General features: G+C 41.7%; 2 long non-coding RNA genes across 2 annotated transcripts in view; one reads left to right on the forward strand and one right to left on the reverse strand.

The window, feature by feature from the left end:
- LOC308481467 overlaps window positions 1-20,132 on the reverse strand; it is a 130,645-nt gene that overhangs the window by 66,169 nt on the left and 44,344 nt on the right. Inside the window, exon 3 of the long non-coding RNA XR_013988693.1 lies at window positions 17,208-17,324. This is a non-coding gene — a long non-coding RNA (uncharacterized lncRNA). The remainder of the gene's footprint in view (window positions 1-17,207; window positions 17,325-20,132) is intronic.
- LOC308481496 lies at window positions 1,748-12,338 on the forward strand. The gene is made up of 3 exons (XR_013988718.1): window positions 1,748-1,945; window positions 10,636-10,851; window positions 11,858-12,338. It is a non-coding gene; the product is annotated as an uncharacterized lncRNA (long non-coding RNA).

The following is a 20,132-nucleotide window of genomic DNA, read 5'->3' on the forward strand; positions in this document are numbered from 1 at the left end:
TACATAATCACTAAGGTAAACTACAAAGCATTCATGAATAACCCTTCCCAGACTGTTTCATTCTTACAGTATGTTCTATCTGCTGTCAAAGATGAGACATGACAGCGAATGATCACTCTTGGAGCTGGAACCTCTCCGTTTCCATCATAAAGTTGGATCTCTCTTTGTGTTGGGATCTTAGTCTACCTATAACAGTGCTCTAGTCTCTTGTATTTATACTGTTGTGCCTGCGAATACAAAAGACAGCCATGTCTCCATGGTCAGCCAGGGGAAGAACCAATGGCATCATCCCATACCATTGCCAGGTGCATCAAAGGGTTGGCAAGCCGCCCACCTCACTATCAATGTGAGACTATGAGCTACTGTCATTTTTATGGCTTTGGAACTTCAAAGCCATGAGAGACGTGGCAATTAGCCAAGATACCAGACATATTCATCTAATACATCCTTATATAAAGTTAACCCTTTAAGGTCCAACAAATTGTAATAGTTGACTATTAAGCAGATTCAGGCCCCTACGCAGGCCTTAAATTATTGGATGCCACCTACCTCCTCATGATCAAAAACATTTCCATGGATTTTCAAGACAGGTAAAGTTCCAAGTAACACAGCAGATTCAAAGAACACACACAAAAACACATAGAAAGGAATCATTGAGGGGGGCGTTCCTAGCTCTTCCACCACCACCACCACGCTCACAACACACACACACACATCCATTCAATGTAAGGAAAGGTGTCAACTGAAGACCTCCCCCATACTTGGTGTACGGCTAACCCACAGATACAGTTATAGAAATATAGCATTCACTAAAATTCCGAATTTGTGGCTTCCCCAAAATATTGAGATGAGGCGGAATCTTGAGGACATGCAAATACAATGCCTGGCCAACCAGCAGCCAGAAAAGAGAAGTCACCATAGCTTCTAACTCAAAAAAATATCTGGAATGTCATATAGATGCCATGTATTTGCAGCTTTCTGTTTGGCTCTCATTTCAGACACCAGTTACCTTGGAGTGCACAACGTATTGTTATTTCAATGCTTCAGCAATTTAAAATACAATATGTAAAACAAATTATGATTATTACTATTATTAAATTATCCACCCTTTGCCCTAAGGTCCCAGTGTGAGTAACTGCAGCATTAAAACATAATAATAAAAATAACTTAAAACAACTTACAATCATAGAAATAAGATGGGTTCTTATAACCCACAACGGAGTTGCAGAACCACACAAACTTTACTCCAAAAAGCTTCCAGTGGCCTAACAAAGATGATGTCATGCAAAGAGATTTCTGCAAACCAGAACCTTCCAGTTCCTATTATCCCAGTTCATGCCCAATGGAAAATAGGTTTATTTACATTAGGAGTGGGGGATGCGGTTCCTGACCATTTTAGAAGAAATTATCTTCTTCCCTATGTCAGATAAATGACACTGAATGCCCCTCATTATTCTTTTCTTTGCCACACTCACTCAGCGTGACTTTTATCTTCTGCATAAGTAGCTAGCTGTGTATTTCATAGCTTCCACCACTTACCCATACTTCAAAAGAGACTTTTCAGGACACAGAAATAATAAGACTGGTGTTAATGATTCTGAACTGGAATCATTGCAAATGTATGTCTTTCCCTGCTACAAGGACATCATTACAGTACAGACTACACAAAGGCCTTTATGAAGTTTTTGAAACCATGTTGTCATTTGGTTTTAACAATGGCCAATCTATGCCAAGCAGTGGCCCTGGTGGGAGTTTTCCGTGCAAGCTGTTTGTTTCGGCAGATGAACAGTTTACTGTTTAGCTCCGTCATGTCACCTGCTGAAGTACTGGAACCGGCACCCTTCTCAATAGAACAGCTTGTATAGGGAACATTTCCAAAGCCATCATCAAACAAAAGGGGAAGCTAGCTATGAACTACACGGAAGATAAAAGTCACACAGTATGCGTGAGTGAAGAAAATAAGAATGGTAAGCAATAGCTGGCACAGTGACATTTGTCTGGGATAGGATAGACAGTAAATCCCATTAAGGAAGCGAACAGAGGAAAATAATGTAACAAAGCATCAAACTGTGAGTCCTTTTTGGCTTATCCTGAAGAGCATCAAACAAAGCTCTGTGCACAGTTTGCAAGAACTGTTTTTTTTCTTTTAAATCTCAGCACCTTTCCTGAGGAAATGTATTTTCAATTAATAACTCTCCACCTCATTGCCGTGACTTGTGTGAGGTGCTTTTCTGCAGAAAGTGGTTAGATCGCTGGTGTACACTCAAAAACTATTAGCAAAGCTGCCCCAAAGTGCAGGGCACAGCTTGATCAGCTAATTGGACTTTGAGAACACTTAGGAATTAATGGACAACCAGGGAGATCACAGGGATTGTTGGCATCAAGTGTGGTTTTCTAGGACAAAGTCTGACCAAGTGGAATCAGGGCCTGTGTACAAACACTTCAGCTCCCTCCAGCAACAGAGAACCTTGTGAATTTTGCTTGAAATTTATTATCAGCTTATGATACCCTACCAGTTGGTTGGTGAGGACAAGAAAGAAAGACTTGTCAGTCACCAGCAACTCCTGCAGCCAAGCTGGTGCCAAATGTATCGCTCTGCTTTCCTTTGGACCCCATCAGCAAGGCCAAGAAAAGGGCTTTGCCATCTAGGCAGCCCAGAACCTCCATACACCCTGAAGCGTAGGTGAGTTCCCATGAGGCAAGACACAGTGATAACAGCAAGAAACTTTACTGAACTACAGAACTGGACAACAAGGGCAAAGCAACTGCTTATATACATTTTTAAAGGCCTGGGCCACTCCACTCCCAACATGATTAGCTGTCTAAACTTCCAAGCTGCAAATCATGACTCGGAGCTTAATGGCCAATAGCAGAGGCCCAAATCCTGAAATATTCTGTGATTGGATATCATGTATCGAATCAGAACACAGGGGCTCAGAATCCTTAGTCCAGACTCAAGCTCAGGCAAACATAGGCCACTGAATACATAACACACATTGCCCAGGGCTTCACTGGTGGAGGAAGAGGAGTGCGGGGGGAGCAAACCGCCCCCGGCAGCGTGATCCCGGTGGGGTGCCATCACGGCTGGCCCCCCCCCACCCACACTGGGCGCCACGCCCCTGCAGGGTGTATGAAAGTGTGATGGGGGAATCTCATTTTTTTCAGGAGGGGTGGAGAATTAAACAAATTTTCAGGACTGGAGGAACTTAGCAGTAAAGGTGGGCCCACCATGTTTGATTTCACATTTCTTAATATAAATTTTTCTGGCCTATTGAAACAGATGGAAACAGCAGCTGTCAGTGGTCAGCCAGTCTGCCATGTCCTCCCATAATGCTACCTTTGAACAACACTACAACATGATGCAGTTGCATGACAGATGCATTATGGGAGAAAAAGATGGAGGCCTCCACTGGCCTGCCGTTGCAGTCAGAATTATTTCAGTTTTTAAGTGTAAAAGCAGATGCTGCATTCCAGGCTTTACTGATAACATCCTCGCACCCCAAAAATGTATGCAGTTTCACATGCCCCTCCATGTCACCAAAGAATGTCACCCCACTTTGGTGGCATGGTGCTGTAAAAGTCAAAGAACATTTTTCACCCAACACTAATATTTTTATTTGTAAGCTTCCTGAAGCAATGTGATCAAGCAAGGGATGGCTGATTAGTTCCCCAATAGTTACTGACAAGGCCAAGAACCAGCACTAAGACTCTATAAGCTTTGTGTGGAATTCACCTAATGCACTCCATCAACAGAGGCCATGCACAAGGACTTCGACTGCACAATGAGTCTTTCTTCCATTCTCTCCTCCCACAGCAGCGTACTTCTTGTTGTTCTACTTACAGGTCAAGAATAATTTGTTTTAAAAGTCTTCTGACTGTTGGTTCACTGAGCCTGCTGCTATTTTGTAGTCCGATCTTTTTTATTTTTAAAAAAGTTTCATTGACTTAATGCATTTGGATTTAGTTTTACTGTACATCACTTTGCATTGTTCTTTTCTCTTCAGTGCAACATACAAGTTTAATATATAAACCATACATAGCACTTTGCTAGCAGAAGCAGAAATCAAAGCACCACCCAAACAGCTATCTGAAAAGCTGCCACATAATCTCTTAACTAAAGGAGAATTAGCAATTTTTTTTCTTTAACTTTAACCTGTGCATGTGAGAAAGAACATCAGCAGCCCCCAAGGTACAGCCATAATTTTTATTATTATGAAAGGATTGAATCTCTAAAACCCACGGTTTGAAAAGAATGCATCTAATCCTAAATCATATCCCTTCTATCTTAAGATAAAATGCCTTTCATACTAGGTGACTCTTGTATGAAACACATTTTTAAAAAATGTAAGCCTCAAGTACACAATCATTTTTCTTTTAATATCGGATATTAAACACAAATCTTGCAGCTAAGCTGTCAGAACTTCTGGACACACAGTCAAGGAAACTCGAGCCTAGTCACTGCTTGGGTCATCTATTTCATCTCTACAAGTATAAAACAAGGCACTGCTGCTTGCCATGAGATGCATTAATGTCACATCCAAAGTGTTCCAATGTCAAACTATTTTAATATCTCAAGGGTGAGATCTAGCTAAGTCAGGGTTGGGGAACTAGATCCAGAGGGTGAGCCAGATTCTTCTCTCCACTCCTTCACCCACTGTGTGCCAAATTTGACAGGTAGATCAGAACACCCACTTGTCATAGTCACCTGACATCAAAATGACACCGAGCAACCTGTTTTTGCCAGTGCAATTGAATACCAAACTGTGTGGGCAAAAGAACAGCACTGTATAAGCACCAGTGATTGTTTGCTACGTGAGAGTAAACTCAATCGGAGGAATTTAACATCATGCCCTTCTGATTGTTCCACCAGCACAAGCTAATTGTCCCCCTCTCCTCCCCCAATGTTCTGGAGATTCTCCTGACCCTTCAGAGCAGACAAGGGGGAGACACAGCAGTGTGTGAGGGGGACAGCCCCATGGCACTAGTGGGAGCCGCCACACAGGCTCCCACCAGCATGCTGGGTTAGCTGAACCAAGGCCACGGAAACTGAAGCTACTTAAATCAATTTACTTCAATGGGCCCATTCCGAGTAAGCTTAAAATTGTCTACCACCCCAGTTTCTTGGGGAAACAATAATGGTGTTTTATTTGTAATCTGAGTAACCAAGAACAAAGGATTTGATTTCCTCATCACACCCACAAACCCAATGCAGCGCTTTCTCCTTTGTCCCATTTTCTTGTATATAATAGTATTGTGAAGTCCTGCCACCCTTTCTGATGTCTGACATGAGTAACAGATTATGCATCTCAATAAGGTCACGCTACTGATAGAGTAAGACAAGTTACTTTTCCCCCCCTCTTTCTTTTCTCTTTCCCCCCTTTTGCTCCTTCTAATTAAAATTCCAGGGTCTGAATAACTTATCACGCCTAGAGACAGAGATAAATGGATGAATAGATGGAAAGATCCATATACCACAGGCTTGGAATAACACTCCACGCTAGCAGACAAGAGAAGGTGGAATTAATAACTGTTCTGTGAATGATAACAATTCTAAAATGCCAGTAGTGCTATGCCGCTGTACGCAAGCACTCTCTTTTGTTTGTGCATCTGTGATTCAGGAGAGAAAAGTTCGTTTTAAATTCTACTCAAGGAGACATTTTTAAAGTTTGTTCAAAAGAGCTTATGGAATGCTAAACAGTTCATCTTTGTATAGTCAGTCAAAGTCACTGCAGCATTAGGATGGGGACACAGATGCACTCTCCAAGCTAATGTGTCTTTTGCACCACTACAAAAAAACAAGGGTTACCTTCCCTTTAAAATGGAGGCTGGTGGTTCACTAGGGCAAAAGGGGCACTGCCCCTCCAAGCTCAGTCTGCCCTGAGCCAACCCCACTCCACTTGCCTCCTTACTTGCAACCAGTCCTGGGTGTAGCATTAGCTGTTATCTTCCTTCTTAGTCTCAGGGTTGCCTTTGTAGAATTCACTAGAGAAGAGCATGGAGACAGAGCCCATTAGTTCCGCCTGCCATTGGCTGCGTACATCCAGTAGGTGCACTGTTGGCTCCCTTGCTTCCACCCTACAACAAGCCTCCATTGCCTTCTTCTGTTAACTCTGGGCAACAGGTAAGAACCTTTTATTTGCATAAGGCTACATTTCAGCCACACACACACACAAAAAGTCAGAATTTCCACCACCACCCCTCAATCTAGGCAACTCAAGGGCATTGTGCTAGTTTTCTACTCTTACAGCTGTAACAAACTGTGTATTTAAATATGTGGGTTTGTTTCAAATTTTGCTGCAAGCCACTTTGTGGAGGCTTTCCTCAAAAAGCAGGGCAGAAATCCCTTAAATAAATAAATAAATAACCACAGATCATGGACACGTTTCAGCAAGGCAAAAGCACTCAGTGAAGTACATGCCAAGGCAGCATCTGAGGACCAGAGAATGAGGCCTGGAGAGCTTCCTTCTGGCCCCCAACCTGAGGTTCTTCACCACTGTGGAACAAGTTCAGGAGCACTTAAGCCCGCTGAAATCAATAGGCTTAAGCATACCTCTGTTCACTTGTGTACTTTAATGCTCCCTGACGGCAACGTGAGAAGTACAGAAAGAGCAGAAATACAAGCTTCCAGCAGAAAGAACATGGTGTGCTTGTTGTTTCTTATGGAACGCATCTCAGCAAATATTTTTTCACTGCAACCAGCCTTCTAACTAAACTGCCTACATGCTTCTGTATTTGACTAAGCACTTCCTTATTCCACAAAATAAACACTCATTTAATGGATGTGTGTACTGGAGCATTCCAAGACTTAATGTGGCTTGTGAGTTCAAGCATGCCTTTGTAGCCTTTTTGCCTGCTGCAAAACTTGTACTTCCAACAACAGGAAAGATCATTGGGGAAAATCACTAGAATTCATTTCCTTCTTTCTTGTGTCATGCCTTCAAGTTTCATTTTTACCAACTTGCCTGGGCAAGATTCTGATGTAAGAAAACACCATAGTGTTATGAGTTTTGGGGGGATTGGCTGAATGCCAGGGCCCCCCTTCTAACTCTTGGAATAGCCAGGCTAGCTTCCTTGTGAGGTAAGCTCTGTGCGAGATGGCGTGGGTGGCGCCCTTCCTTCCGCTCCCAACTGCATGCACTATCAAACAATATCAAGCAATATCAAAAAGGCAATGCATAATTTAAACAGAATGGCTCATTGAAACCTTTAACCCTTCTGAAAGGCCTGGGGAAATTAAACCTCCCCATCTTTCCTTGGAAACATTTAATAAATTAATAATAATAATAATAATAATAATAATAATAATTTTTATTTATACCCCGCCCTCCCCAGCCAAGGCCGGGCTCAGGGTGGCTAACAAGCAATAATAAAAATAAGTTGAATGATTACAACTTAAAAACAAAATTAAAATACAACATTAAAATATTGAAACATTAAAATATTAAAATGTAGCCTCATCGCAGGAGGAGAAAGGAAAAGAAAAAAGAAATAGAGGGAGGGAATCAAATTGGCTCCAAGCCAAAGGCCAGGTAGAACAACTCTGTCTTACAGGCCCTGCGGAAAGAAATCAGATCCTGCAGGGCCCTGGTCTCATGAGGCAGAGCATTCTACCAGGCCGGAGCCAGAGTTGAAAAGGCCCTGGCTCTGGTTGAAGCCAATCTAACTTCCTTAGGGCCCGGGACCACTAGGGTGTTGCTATTTATGGACCTTGAGGCTCTCCATGGGGCATACCGGGAGAGGCGATCCCGTAGGTACGAGGCTCCTAGGCCGTGAAGGGCTTTAAAGGTCAAAAGCAGCACCTTAAATCTGACCCTGTACTCCACCGGGAGCCAGTGCAGCTGGAAAAGCACTGGGTGAATATGCTCAATTAAGCATATCTCTTAAATCAATTAAGAGATGCTATTTAAGAGGTCTCTAGAAAGCTATTCATGACTATTCCCCCAGCCAAAATCAACAGGAAGCAAAGAAATATAAAACATGTAATCAAAGGAGGCAAGAGGGTCTGTAAAGCCTCACCTGCACTTTACCTGTCCACACTGGGCACTGCATTTAATTGGGAGGGAATTGCCATGAATCAGGTCTAAGAAAGCATAGAGTGGCATCCAGCTAAATAACTGTACAAGCGGCATGACATCTGCTTGTGTAACAGGAATTTTCTCCTCCACCCGCATGCACTGCTCACCATGCCCACATCTGCTTTGGGAGTTGGGAGAAGCTCTAGCACAGAATTGCACCAGTTGAAATCACCCTCTTGCCCAAGTTTACTTATTGTTATTTGGGATTGCCAAGTCCTCACCCACAGATGGTACCTAAATCCTGACATTGTCTCAGGCACTCAATAAGATTGCAGTGCTTACACCTAATGGTGTATCCTTCTATCTGCCGCCTTGCCTGCTCATCCGTGCCTTCCCCCAAGCCTTCTATAGCTGGCAAAGGTAGATGAAGGAGGGAGGATCATGTTATATTAAAGTTAAGAACAACCTGGATAGCTCGGTTGGTTAATATATTAACTAAAATTAAAGCTAACTCTTAAGTCATTAATGTTCAAACCTGAAGTTGTACCTTTGCTTTAATAAATGGAATTTACTGTATAATAAAAACTGAGCCCATATAGTTGCAAAAATATATTTGCTGTTCTTTTTTTCTTGTAAGTTTCATAGAAAACCAATGTTCAGCATGCATAACCATTCTGCAAATGGCTCCATTGATTTCATTTTGATTTCCACGAATCCCTGCAGAAATGCTCTCTGAATAATTTGAACTCGGTTTCATGTGAGACTTTTAAATTATGCTGGCAACATCCGACAGACTGCACAACATGAACCAGCTTACATCACTCTGATGCTTGAAGGATGATTGCACTGTGTATATCTTTGCAATCACTCGGTACAAGACAAAATGTTCTAAACACCAAGCATATTCTTCCGCAGGATTATCTTTATCCCCAACTCATTTTCTTCCTCCTCCTACGACCCTTGCAGCCCAAGACATCAATTCTGAAGCTCTGCATTATGCATACACAGAAGTAACATTTCATGGGGAACATCTAAAATTACAGCTTTCCAAATGGCCAATGGGATGTTGCATTCCTCAGGGATGCGGTACTCATTCAGAGAAATTGAGGTCTCTTCCAATAAGACACCACCAAAGGCAGGTCAGTACTTATGCAGAGGTTCAGCCTTATTAAACTCCAGTCCATGAACTGCTGGTAGTCCACAAGCTCCATGCTGGTGGTCCACAGAAAGGTTGAGGAGCAGTGAAGAATATCTATACTCAACTCTGCATCTTGATTTCTACTCCCCCTAACGATGGGGATCAGGGCCATTTGATTATTGGACAGGCTAATAAGGCCCAGGTTAGGGCCCATAATTTTCATAATACAGCAGATAAAGGGTCTCCTCTCAATGGCATAGCCTGGGGACTGCTTTTCATTATCAATAGTTTTAACAATGATGATGGTACCAAATGATTTTATTTTATTTTTTAATGCAAGTTATATATGCTCAGCTCTATAGAACAAAAAAACAACAATTTTTAAAGTGGTCAGCTGAGATTCCCAGCCATTTCCAAGCAGTTTGCGTTTTTTTAAAAGAAAGTTTCAGAAATTCTGGAATAAGTCACTCAAGACTGAACACAGGGATGCCGAGGGCTGCAGTTAGAAATGTGGTATGCAGGGAACTGATTGGCCAGGTGCCTCTTTCTCTGCCTCTGATGTGCTAGATTTTTATGGACAGGAAATTTCTTTTCCTTGGGAAGGCACAATCCATTGTAGCACCTTAGTCACTTCCTTCTCGTGCATTTGTGCACCAGACAATAGTTATTCCAAACATATAATGTGTTGAAGTGAACAAAACAAACAACCTTTTCCCAAACATTCTGTAAATTTATACCCAACAGTAGTTTGAAGGAAAACAGGTATTTTTGCCAATCTTATTTGGTGCAGTCTTCACCCCTGCAGTCCCCACAACCCAGGATGCACTGAATTTTCTGCAGAAAATGATATAGTGTAATGAGTCTCGTTTTGCAGGCTACATAGATTATGAAAACTGTGATCATGCAAGCTACTCCTCTATAAGACTTTTCACCCTACATTTTACTGTGTGTAATGATGTCTCATTGTGATACTGCTTGAGGTTTTATTTATTTTTTAATGCATTCTGGAAAAAATCAATTCGGAGAGTTTTCTGTTTCTCCGTGCACCACAGAATGCACCACTGATCAGCCCATTATGGAAGTAATGTTGCATTTTTATATCAATTAGAAGAAATAAGGAGAAATGAAAATGTGATTGATTCTTTATTATGGAGAAGAAAACAATTTGCGCTGAAAGCTGCTCGGGGTGTAAGAAGGCATTTTTCATACACAAAGGCTACAAAGATTGATCCTTTGAAGCAGGTTAAGACATGGCTGCCTTTTGATACTTGGCATCATTCAAGATGAAGCTCTGGGGGAGAAAAGGCACAAATCTCTCCACTCAGCTGTCCATTCAGGAAATAGCAGCAAAAATGCTGTGATGCTTGTGGAATATACAGGAATTGTCCTCTACTGACTAGGATTATGCTTTGGATTGTTTTGACAACCCAGTTGAGCCTCTGCTACATTCCTTGTTTTCTCCCTTATCCACCTAAAATACAGAAGTACCTCGTGTTACGTACCATCTCCCTTATGAATGCTGTGGGTTACGCACTCCGCTAACCCGGAAGTAGATGCCCCTTGTTGCGACCTTTGCCGTGGGATGCAAGCGGAAGTCGTACTCTGGCGGCGCGGCAGCAGCGGGAGGCGCCATTAGAGAAAGTGCGCCTCATGTTACAAGCAGTTTCCTGTTACGAACGGACCTCCGGAATGGATTAAGTACGTTACACGAGGTACCACTGTGTATATCTTAAGTTTTGTATGACAACAATTACATTATTAAAATTATTATTAAACATTAAGTTACAAGGTTGTATGAAAAGAGTTAACAGGTTACACACTGGGAAAGGTAAAAAGTAAGAAGGTAAAGGACCCCTGGACAGTTACGTTCAGTCAAAGGTAACTCTGGGGTTGCGGCGCTCATCTCCCTTTCAGGCTGAGGGAGCTGGCGTTTGTCCACAGACAGCTTTCTGGGTCATGTGGCCAGCATGACACTTCTGGCATAACAGAACACTGTGATGGAAACCAGAGTGCACAGAAATGGCGTTTACCTTCCCGTCACAGCTGTACCTATTTATCTACTTGCACTGGTGTGCTTTCGAACTGCTAGGTTGGCAAGGGCTGAGACAGAGCAATGGGAGCTCACTCCATTGTGGGGATTCGAAATGCTGACCTTCTGATCAGCAAACCCAAGAGGCTCAGTGGTTTAGACCACAGCGCCACCTGCATCCCTTACACTCAGAAAGGAAACAGTTACAGAAGGATGGTCTCATCAGATGAAAACTGTAACTATTAATGTGAAAACTGTGAAGGCCTCCCTCAACACTGATATTGCCTCCAAGGGATACAGACTTTTTATTGCATGATTCATATTATAACTATCATTATAAGATTTTCTAAAGACATATTAAGCAAAAGAAATAAAGAATGAAAAACTCAAAGTAGCCACTAGTTCTGATAGCTGAAGGAAGCCTCCGTGTTCAGAGACAGTGCATATCGAAGAACTCAGTGCTGGGAACCAACAAAGAGGACCGTTACAACCTGCTCAGGATATCTAGCTAATGGTTGCTGGAGGTAGCTGGTATAGGTGGACCTAGCACAATCCTTAAATCCTCAAATTAAATGAAGAATCTGTAGTTCACAATAAAATGCAAAGCTGAAGCTTCCCTAAATCGCAGAATATTTATTTCCATAAATATAAATGTTATGTTTCTTCTGGGTACAGGAAAAAAAGACACCGACCAGCACAGAGAAGTTGGAGCAGCTCACCTACCAGCAATGGATTTAGAAGGAAGGAAGGAAGGAAGGAAGGAAGGAAGGAAGGAAGGAAGGAAGGAAGATACCCTTCTTTGGTAAAGGTTTAGGATTTGATGGTAGAAAGAGAATGAAGAAAGTGTTTGTGAGTAAAGATTGATGCATCTGTCCATTTCAGTTTCCTCTCAGATTCTCATTGTTCCAGTCTTAGGTTCAAGTTTGCCACATTTCCATATTAGTTTGTGATTTTAAATAATAATAATATTAATACGCACAGAAATTCACCATTTTATTAAGCATTATCCTAACACTCACATGTTATGCAGTCTTGCCCAATATATGCATTCCCCAATATAATGCATTTTTATATGTTATTTTCACTAATAAAAGTGTTTCTAAGCACACTTTCTCCTAATATACACATTATTTTTGGTTAGATAGCTGCATCTCATAAGAACTGAAGAAGAGCCTGCTGGATCAGACCAAAGACCCATCTAGTCCAAAATCCTGTTCTCACACTGGCCAACCAAATGCCTGTGGGAAGCTCAAAAGCAGAACCTGTGTGCAAATTACACTCTGCCCAGCTCCAATTCTTAGCAACTAGTATTCAGAGAAGTGCAAATTTCAAAGGGCGCCTGCGTTTTTATTCCTCTTTTGTTTCATGAAATGAAAATTCAGTAAATGTGAACTGAACTGAATTACTTCACCTTCCCTACTTGTGATGGCAAATGAACTTAAAGTTTGGGTATCTGGTCTTAGTTATCCCCTTTGTTACCAATTTTCATCAATACCAACTCACATCATACATGTGCACAAGAAGTATTTATTGTCTGGAAAAGTCAAGCATTCTGTTTTTACGGAAGACTTCAATTTCTTATCTTCTGCAATGTACAAAAGATTCTGTCTTGGGGGGTGCGGTTAGTCTCCAGGAAAATAAAAGGTTAGCTTATAAATAGCCTATATTAGTTTGCTGCTATGTAATTCAAATATCATAACGTAACCTAAGCGCTTTGCACCAAAAATGGGCACAGGGGAATGTTCTACAATAACTGGTCTGTGCCAACTAAGACCTTCAGAAACACTCAGCATTCAAAAGTGTCTTTTCCATAACTAAACAAATTTAGAATTATCTCCAAGTGTAATCAAAATAGATGTGAGGCTGTATGAAAATTTCAAACTAGATCCAGCCTTTAAAGAATGAAGCCAGTTCAAAAATAGATTGAGATTAAGTGAAAAGTATGCCACAGTCTTTGACTTGATCAGTAAACGCTGTCAGTAATGATTTCAGGGTGAAAGCATTGCCAGGATTGACAGCAGATATCAGGATTGAGGATGGGGGGGAGAGGGGAGAGAGACATTACACTTCTTGAATGACAACACTGAAGTACAGTACAGAAATCCACTGCAAAAGACAAAGCGGGAAAAGTGTGCGAAAGATGACAAAGCGCTATGGGTGGAAACCAATTCCTAAGTGCTTTTTCACCTTAGAGCTCACAGTGCCCAACCAACCATGGCAGACTCCTCTGTGTAGATTCATCACCTGCTGCCAGAGCATGGGGTTCACACATTCTGCAGCGCATACGTGGAGAGGCCACAGAATTGCCATCGTGGGGCTGCATGCAGACTATGCGACAACAGAAAAATGCAATCAGACAAAAGAGCTGCATCTGATTTAGGCCTCCACACAGATGACCTCAGCTATATGTTTAAAAGCTATGCCCTAACTTTGTGCATAACAAGGCAGCACAGGAATGCACTGTTACACTCTCATCCACATCTGCACATACGAGAAAAGTGCTTTACAACCTCCAGATGTTTCATGACATTCCACCAGTTGAAAAGCCCTGCTCTACAGTGTCGGCTTGAATTTCTGCCCATGATCATTCCTAAGATTTCAATATGTGCCCTTGGGCCTTCAAAACATATATATACAGCAATGTTCATCTGAATATGGCATACTTGAAGTTTTAGGGCACTATCAAACTAAGTTGCTCCATCAACACAAGGGTTTCCATTTGTGCAAAGAAACTCCCACCTCCTTCTCATCCCATGTGTACCCTGTTCCCTCTCCAAATCTGCTCTGGTGTGTTGCATGGAAACCCAGAACAGATTTAGGAGGCACACATGGGGAAATTCCATAGCACAAGTGTAAATCCTTGCATTAGCTGGATACTGCCCTTAATATGCACTTTTCTCAAATGCTTTTCTCAAAAAGTGCTAATATGCACTTTTAATTATATATTCTATCTTGCGACTTTAGACCATTGGTCTTAGGAAAAAGTAGCTTGCTCACTGTTTCCTGTCATTAGGTCAGATGACCCTGTGATTGACATGGAATAGCAGCGACCCAGCAGAGAGATTCTGTCTGCTTTCCACTCTGCTGAACTGTTATGCGACCCAGTAGGTAGTTGATTAAAACTATACCCTGGGAGTAGGGAAAAATAGAATTCATTTTACTCACAACATATTGAGAAAATGTGAAGCCCTTGGGTATCTTGGCCACATGATGAAATGTAAACAAGGAGTTTTTGTTTTTGTTTTTAAATGATATTTATTAAAGTTTCGCATAAAAAGAGACACATCAATAAGAAGAAGATTTAAAATTAAAAAGAAAAATACAGTATACAAAATACAGAAAGAAAAAAAAAAAGAAAAAACAGTTAAAAACACTTCCATCCTTTCATCACTACTTTTGGATTTACTTATTTTCTGGACCTCCTCATACCTCTCTCTTTTGTATTCCAATTCAGTTTGTTTGTCCAGCAATTCCTTTCCCTCCTTTTTAATCCCAATCCTTGATCTTAATATAATATAACATTAAATTTTTACCTATTAATAGCCAATTTTCCATTCTTTTAACGTAAACAAGGAGTTTAGATTGTCGTGTGTGTGTGTGTGTGTGTGTGTGTGTGTGTGTGTGTTTAAAATACGCTCAACTTGCAAACATTTTTCTTATGTATTCTAAACCTGAGTGTTATAGAATGTGAAATGTTCAGCCAGCAGTTGAGATAAGGTTTTGGGGTGAATTTTTATCTGAATTCATGTGTAGGGAAAGGGAAGACAGCAGACTCTAGAAAGAACCAATGCACAGTGCATATCTTGTATTTTGCTTACTGAGGTTGAACCTATACTCTGCCCTCCAAATTTCTGAGCCTAAAAAAGCTCTGCATTGATGCTTTTTCTTCATAACCATGAGGACTAGAATCATGTCTTTTAAAACTGACATTAACATTCTCAGAATCCTGCAACAGGCTATTCCAGGACTACCCTATCTGGAGAATCCCCAAGAATCCTCAAACCAGAAGAGGACAGGCTTCAGGTAAGCATCACGAGGGGGGAAAACTCAGTTGCAGTATGCACACTTACTAGGCAATCTAATTAATAGGCAATGCTTGATTTTGTGAGAAACCTTTGATTGCTCAGATCTTTTTTCTTTTTTTGGACAAGGGCAACCACCCTGTGATGATATAGCAGGTTCACCGTAGCATAGCCAACCTTATCATTCTGCACAGAACTCTGCTTGGAATACAAACACGTTTCATCCATCTTTAGGACTACAATGGCTGCCATTAAGAGCAGGAATGGGAAGCCGTATTAAAAAAGAGAGAGAATCATGCTGATTTGCCCATAAAATGCTCAGCAGGTTCACCAGTACAGACTGATGTAGCAGGAACCATGAAGTCCCAGTGGAACTGATTAAATTGGATGTTTGCAGTGTGCCTCGGTGCTCAATAGCTTGCCATGGCAGTTTTATTTCACCTCTCCAGGATGTTGTACAAATATAGGAAGCCATTTTCAGACTCCTGCATGACCAAAGAATATATATATTATTCTCATAACAGACTCCCCACCACCTGGTAGCAGGTGCGTTAAAGCATAGTTTATCAGGTATATCAGCTGCCTGACAGATTAATAGGCTTTTAGCATCAGAGGAGGCAGGTCCCGCCAGTGTCAATGAACTCAGGTTTCCATTAGCAACTATAGTAGAGAGTACTGCGTCAAATGATAGCTCTGTGGCTGCCAAATGCTTTGCGTTCCTCTCCACCACCATCACCCCGATCCAGTGCTTCAGCAATGAGAAGGACAGATGGTCTCTGGATCCTTTTACACAAAATGATGCAAAAACCACACACAAAAAAACCCAGCCCCCAAACAAAACCTAGGAAACTGCTGGATGCTAATATGAAGACAGTTTAGATGCCCAGACTGCGACAGCATTCATAGGGAGACAAAAGATTCCTCCAGAGAAGGTTCCACTGCAGCTGCCTTTATGGTTGTGGAAACACACTCCTGAGAGACCCTGAGGTTAGGGAAATGACAAAAGTAAAGATAAGGATAAGGCAATATTTACCTGGCCCAAGGAAGGGTGGACAAAGAGAAAAAGTCCCTTGAGTATTGTCATGAACTGCTGAATCCAGGATTTCTCTCCCAGCAAATGAGAAGCAGGTGGCTGGTCCACTCAAATGCATGGACACTGATAAGAGGGTACTCTCTCATCAAGAGATCATCAGGCTCAGGTGCAGATGGGGTGGCTGTGAAGCCAAGCCTGCTCACCACCCTGGGTTTTAAAAACCTTCACAATCAAGTTTCAAAAATAGAATATGCTTAATTTGGGTTAACATTAGCTGGTGCTTCTCATGAGGGTCCTGATTGATCTGGGAGGAAAACCGCAAGCTATCTTCACTTTCTGGAAACAGTTGAAGAGCTTTTTATTCTGACAAGCTTTTCCAGCTGGATAATTTGGTCTTTACCATGAGTATCTGCTTGCATTAGACAATGGTAGAGGTTTGGGGGACTTATTAGGCTTGCACTTGCATGGCCAATTATGCAAATAGATCGTTTCAGGGAAATTTGCCAATGCAGCAGCTACTGCCTGTGGAAAGGTTATTTGGCAGGAGCCACCAGGGTTTCTCCTGATGGGAGCATACTTAGTTTGAACTGGTTCCTCTGGTTCCCTACAATAGTACTACAGCCATTGCTCAGAGCAAAGCCAAAATAAGCACACTCCCAAAAGAGATACGAGAGCCTTCTTAATCATGCAGAAGCTGCACCAATAGTGTTGGTAGACACATCTGGGGAAGTTTGTAGCAGCATCCCCTCTATCCACCCTGGTCTCAGTGATACAGTGTAAACTGAAAAATGTGGGGGGTGACCTTCAGTGGCTCTGATGAGGGGCAGTGGATGTGCTGCTTGAAGAAGTGCTTAAGCTGTCACCACCAATGCTCAACCTATCCACATATAAACCCAAATGTCACAAAAACTCTGTAAGTCTCCAACAATCTCTTCTTCAGCAGAAAGCTACCCTTGGCAATACTGCTTACCTTAATTAGTAGTGTGGCGTTGTAGAATGGTCTGCCATGGCAGCTGCAACTTCGGATCATTCAGCTGGTAGGAGATATCCCTCTCCTCCAGCTGGAAAGTTGAATCTGGCTCACCTGCTGGATTGATCAATGGTAGGCGGGCTCAAGGGTGGGCTCATTCCAGGGAGCAGAGCTGGTCCACTTCCCAGGGATAAAAGCAGGGCTGCCTCTCACCCTTTTTTCAGCAGTGTGATTTAAGACTAAGCACCCCTTCCTCCAATACTGTAGACCCACTTTAACATGGTTGCCTTTAATCTTATAAAGACAGAAATTATGAAATCTGATCATGGACCTCCTGTGTGACATACTGTATGGTGCTAGCAAATGCACTTTGGCACAAGCTGTCATCATGGACAGGAGATTGTTTCTTTTGATGCGTGCTTCATGACACATCCATGTGATGAAGGAAGATCTTGCCTGTGAATGCTCATGCCAAAATAAATGTGTTAGCCTTAATAATAATTTATTATTTATACCCCACCCATCTTGCGGCACTTTTGTTTGTTGTTTTTAGCCATAGCATAGAAGATGTCCAGTTAACCCAAGCAGAGAGACGAAAGGGCTGCCTTTAAAAGCTGGGCTAACTAAGCCAGAGAAAACAGCTGCTCCCTCTAATCAGTGCAAACAGCTATCAAGACTTGCTGCTTTCTGAAGAGCAGCCAATAATTGGTCATTTTAGCAAAAGCCAGGACACAAGTCCAATCACGCATCACCTTCTATCACTGGCACACCAACTCAGCCTCAGTGCCAGAGAAGGAGGTGGAAGGGTCTCCTTCAAGGGATATTAACATTAACTGTACACACAACAAGCTCATGTGTATGAGTGAAAAGGCCATTGAGCAAAGACGTTGCGTTGTAAGAAAATATCATGCTCAAAGTGTAAGGTCTAAAAACAGAAAATGACTTAGAGGACTCGAGTTCTAGTGTATCTCATATGGCAAAGCAGATCTCTCATTTGTAAATGTAATAAAATAAAGTAAAAAAAATTATTTCCTTCTAATAGGCCTCTGTATACAATAGAGACTTAATCTACAGTTAAGGAGGGGAGAGAAGGACCCATGCTCAATAGTACAAATGTGCTTCACTTTGATTGGATACTGCCCTTAAATGTCAACAGCATAATGTATATAATAAAGCTACCCATTCTTTCTGTTCTGCTTTGCCAACATCCATTTGAAAAGGAGGAAGAATATTTACAGTAAACAGTCCTAAAGTTATAACAATTTGCGGTGCCTTAAAGGCTAATTGTTCATTGTGGCATAAGCTTATATAGACCAGAGCCAGCTCTGTCAGATACACAAGTTGCTATCTTGAGTTTGTATATCTATACATCCATGTGTGTAGAGAAAGAAAAAAGCTGGACCCATTAGCCGCACACAATATCCAAGAGGAACAGTCCATGATAATCCCATGTGAATTCTAAAAGACCAATGGCCAGTACAGCTTCTTCTGATGTCACCTTTAACAGTGTGGAAGATGCTGCAGCATGACTCCACCCAGTGCTATTTGAGAAGATGGGAAGTCTGAAGCCACATGATAAGGCAGGAGACCACACTATTGTACCCTTTTGCACTAGCTCTGCCCTTGGCGTGGGAAGAAACCAGAGATGTGGCTTAGACAAGGGTCAGCAAACTTTGTCAGCAGGGGGCCGGTCCACTGTCCCTCAGACCTTGTGGGGGGGCCAGACTATTTTTTGGGGGGGAATGAACGAATTCCTATGCCCCACAAATAACCCAGAGATGCATTTTAAATTAAAGGACATGTTCTACTCATGTAAAAACACACTGATTCCCGGACCGTCCGCGGGATGGGTTTAGAAGGCAATTGGGCCAGATTTAGGATTGAAGTTGTTGAGCCATTTTTATGGGGGCCAGATTAAATCGACCAACAGGCGGCCAGATTAGGCCCCCAAAACGGACTTTGGACATGGATTAGATCATCTGATGTCGCTGAACAAGCTCAGGAAGAGACTAAGATGCCTCTAAAGGTATTGTTAAGAGGTGATTGAGAACAGATCAGGGCATTTCTTTTAATCATTTCACAATCACTACTTCCAATAGGGTGTGTCCCCAACTTTTCAGTTAGCATATTTGAAAGATCTTTGAATCTGAAATTAAAGCTATGCTTTCATTTTCAGGCTGATTAAATAGGAATTGTCTTACGAGTATGAAAATGCATTAGAATATTGCTCTTCCATCTAGAAATACTCTTTGTAGAAGAGTAGAAAAAGTAAACACTCATTATGCAGGGATGTGCGAAAAGAACAAGGAGGAGGATTGGCTTATCCTAAGGGTTAATTAGTAGACATCAATTAATATTATGAATCTGCCTTTAGAACTGTTATGCTACCTGAAAATCTAATTATCTTGGAGGTAACACTACACTTTATTTGAATATGTAACAGATGGTATAAGCATATAAATAGGCAAAGTACTTTTATGGCCTTTTAATGTTTGTCCAGCCATGAATGCTGTTAGCTAATGTGGAACTGCAGAGGACTGCATGTTCTGATGCCTGTCAATCTTCTTTTCTCATTTTACTATAATGAAAGTGACTCATGCGCTCATTTTCATAGCAGCATGCCATATTGCTGCTCCAATCCTAAAACAACCCTAAAGTAACATACACACACGTTACCAAATTGTTTAGCAGATTTAGTATTTCAATGCTTCACCAAAGGCTAAAAACGTTGAGAGCTGAAATGGCAAGACACTGGCGTCACCATTTTTTATACTGCAGACACGTATTTCTTTCATGTCCATTCTAGACAAATGAGTCTGCAGGTTTTAGAATCACTATACCAGGGGTAGTCAACCTTTTTATACCTACCGCCCACTAATGCATCTTTCTTGATGGTAAAATTTCCTTGCCACCCACCAGTGCTCG

The sequence above is a fragment of the Podarcis pityusensis genome (genome assembly GCF_964106645.2).
Source record: "Podarcis pityusensis genome assembly, chromosome: 1".
NCBI lineage: Eukaryota > Metazoa > Chordata > Lepidosauria > Squamata > Lacertidae > Podarcis > Podarcis pityusensis.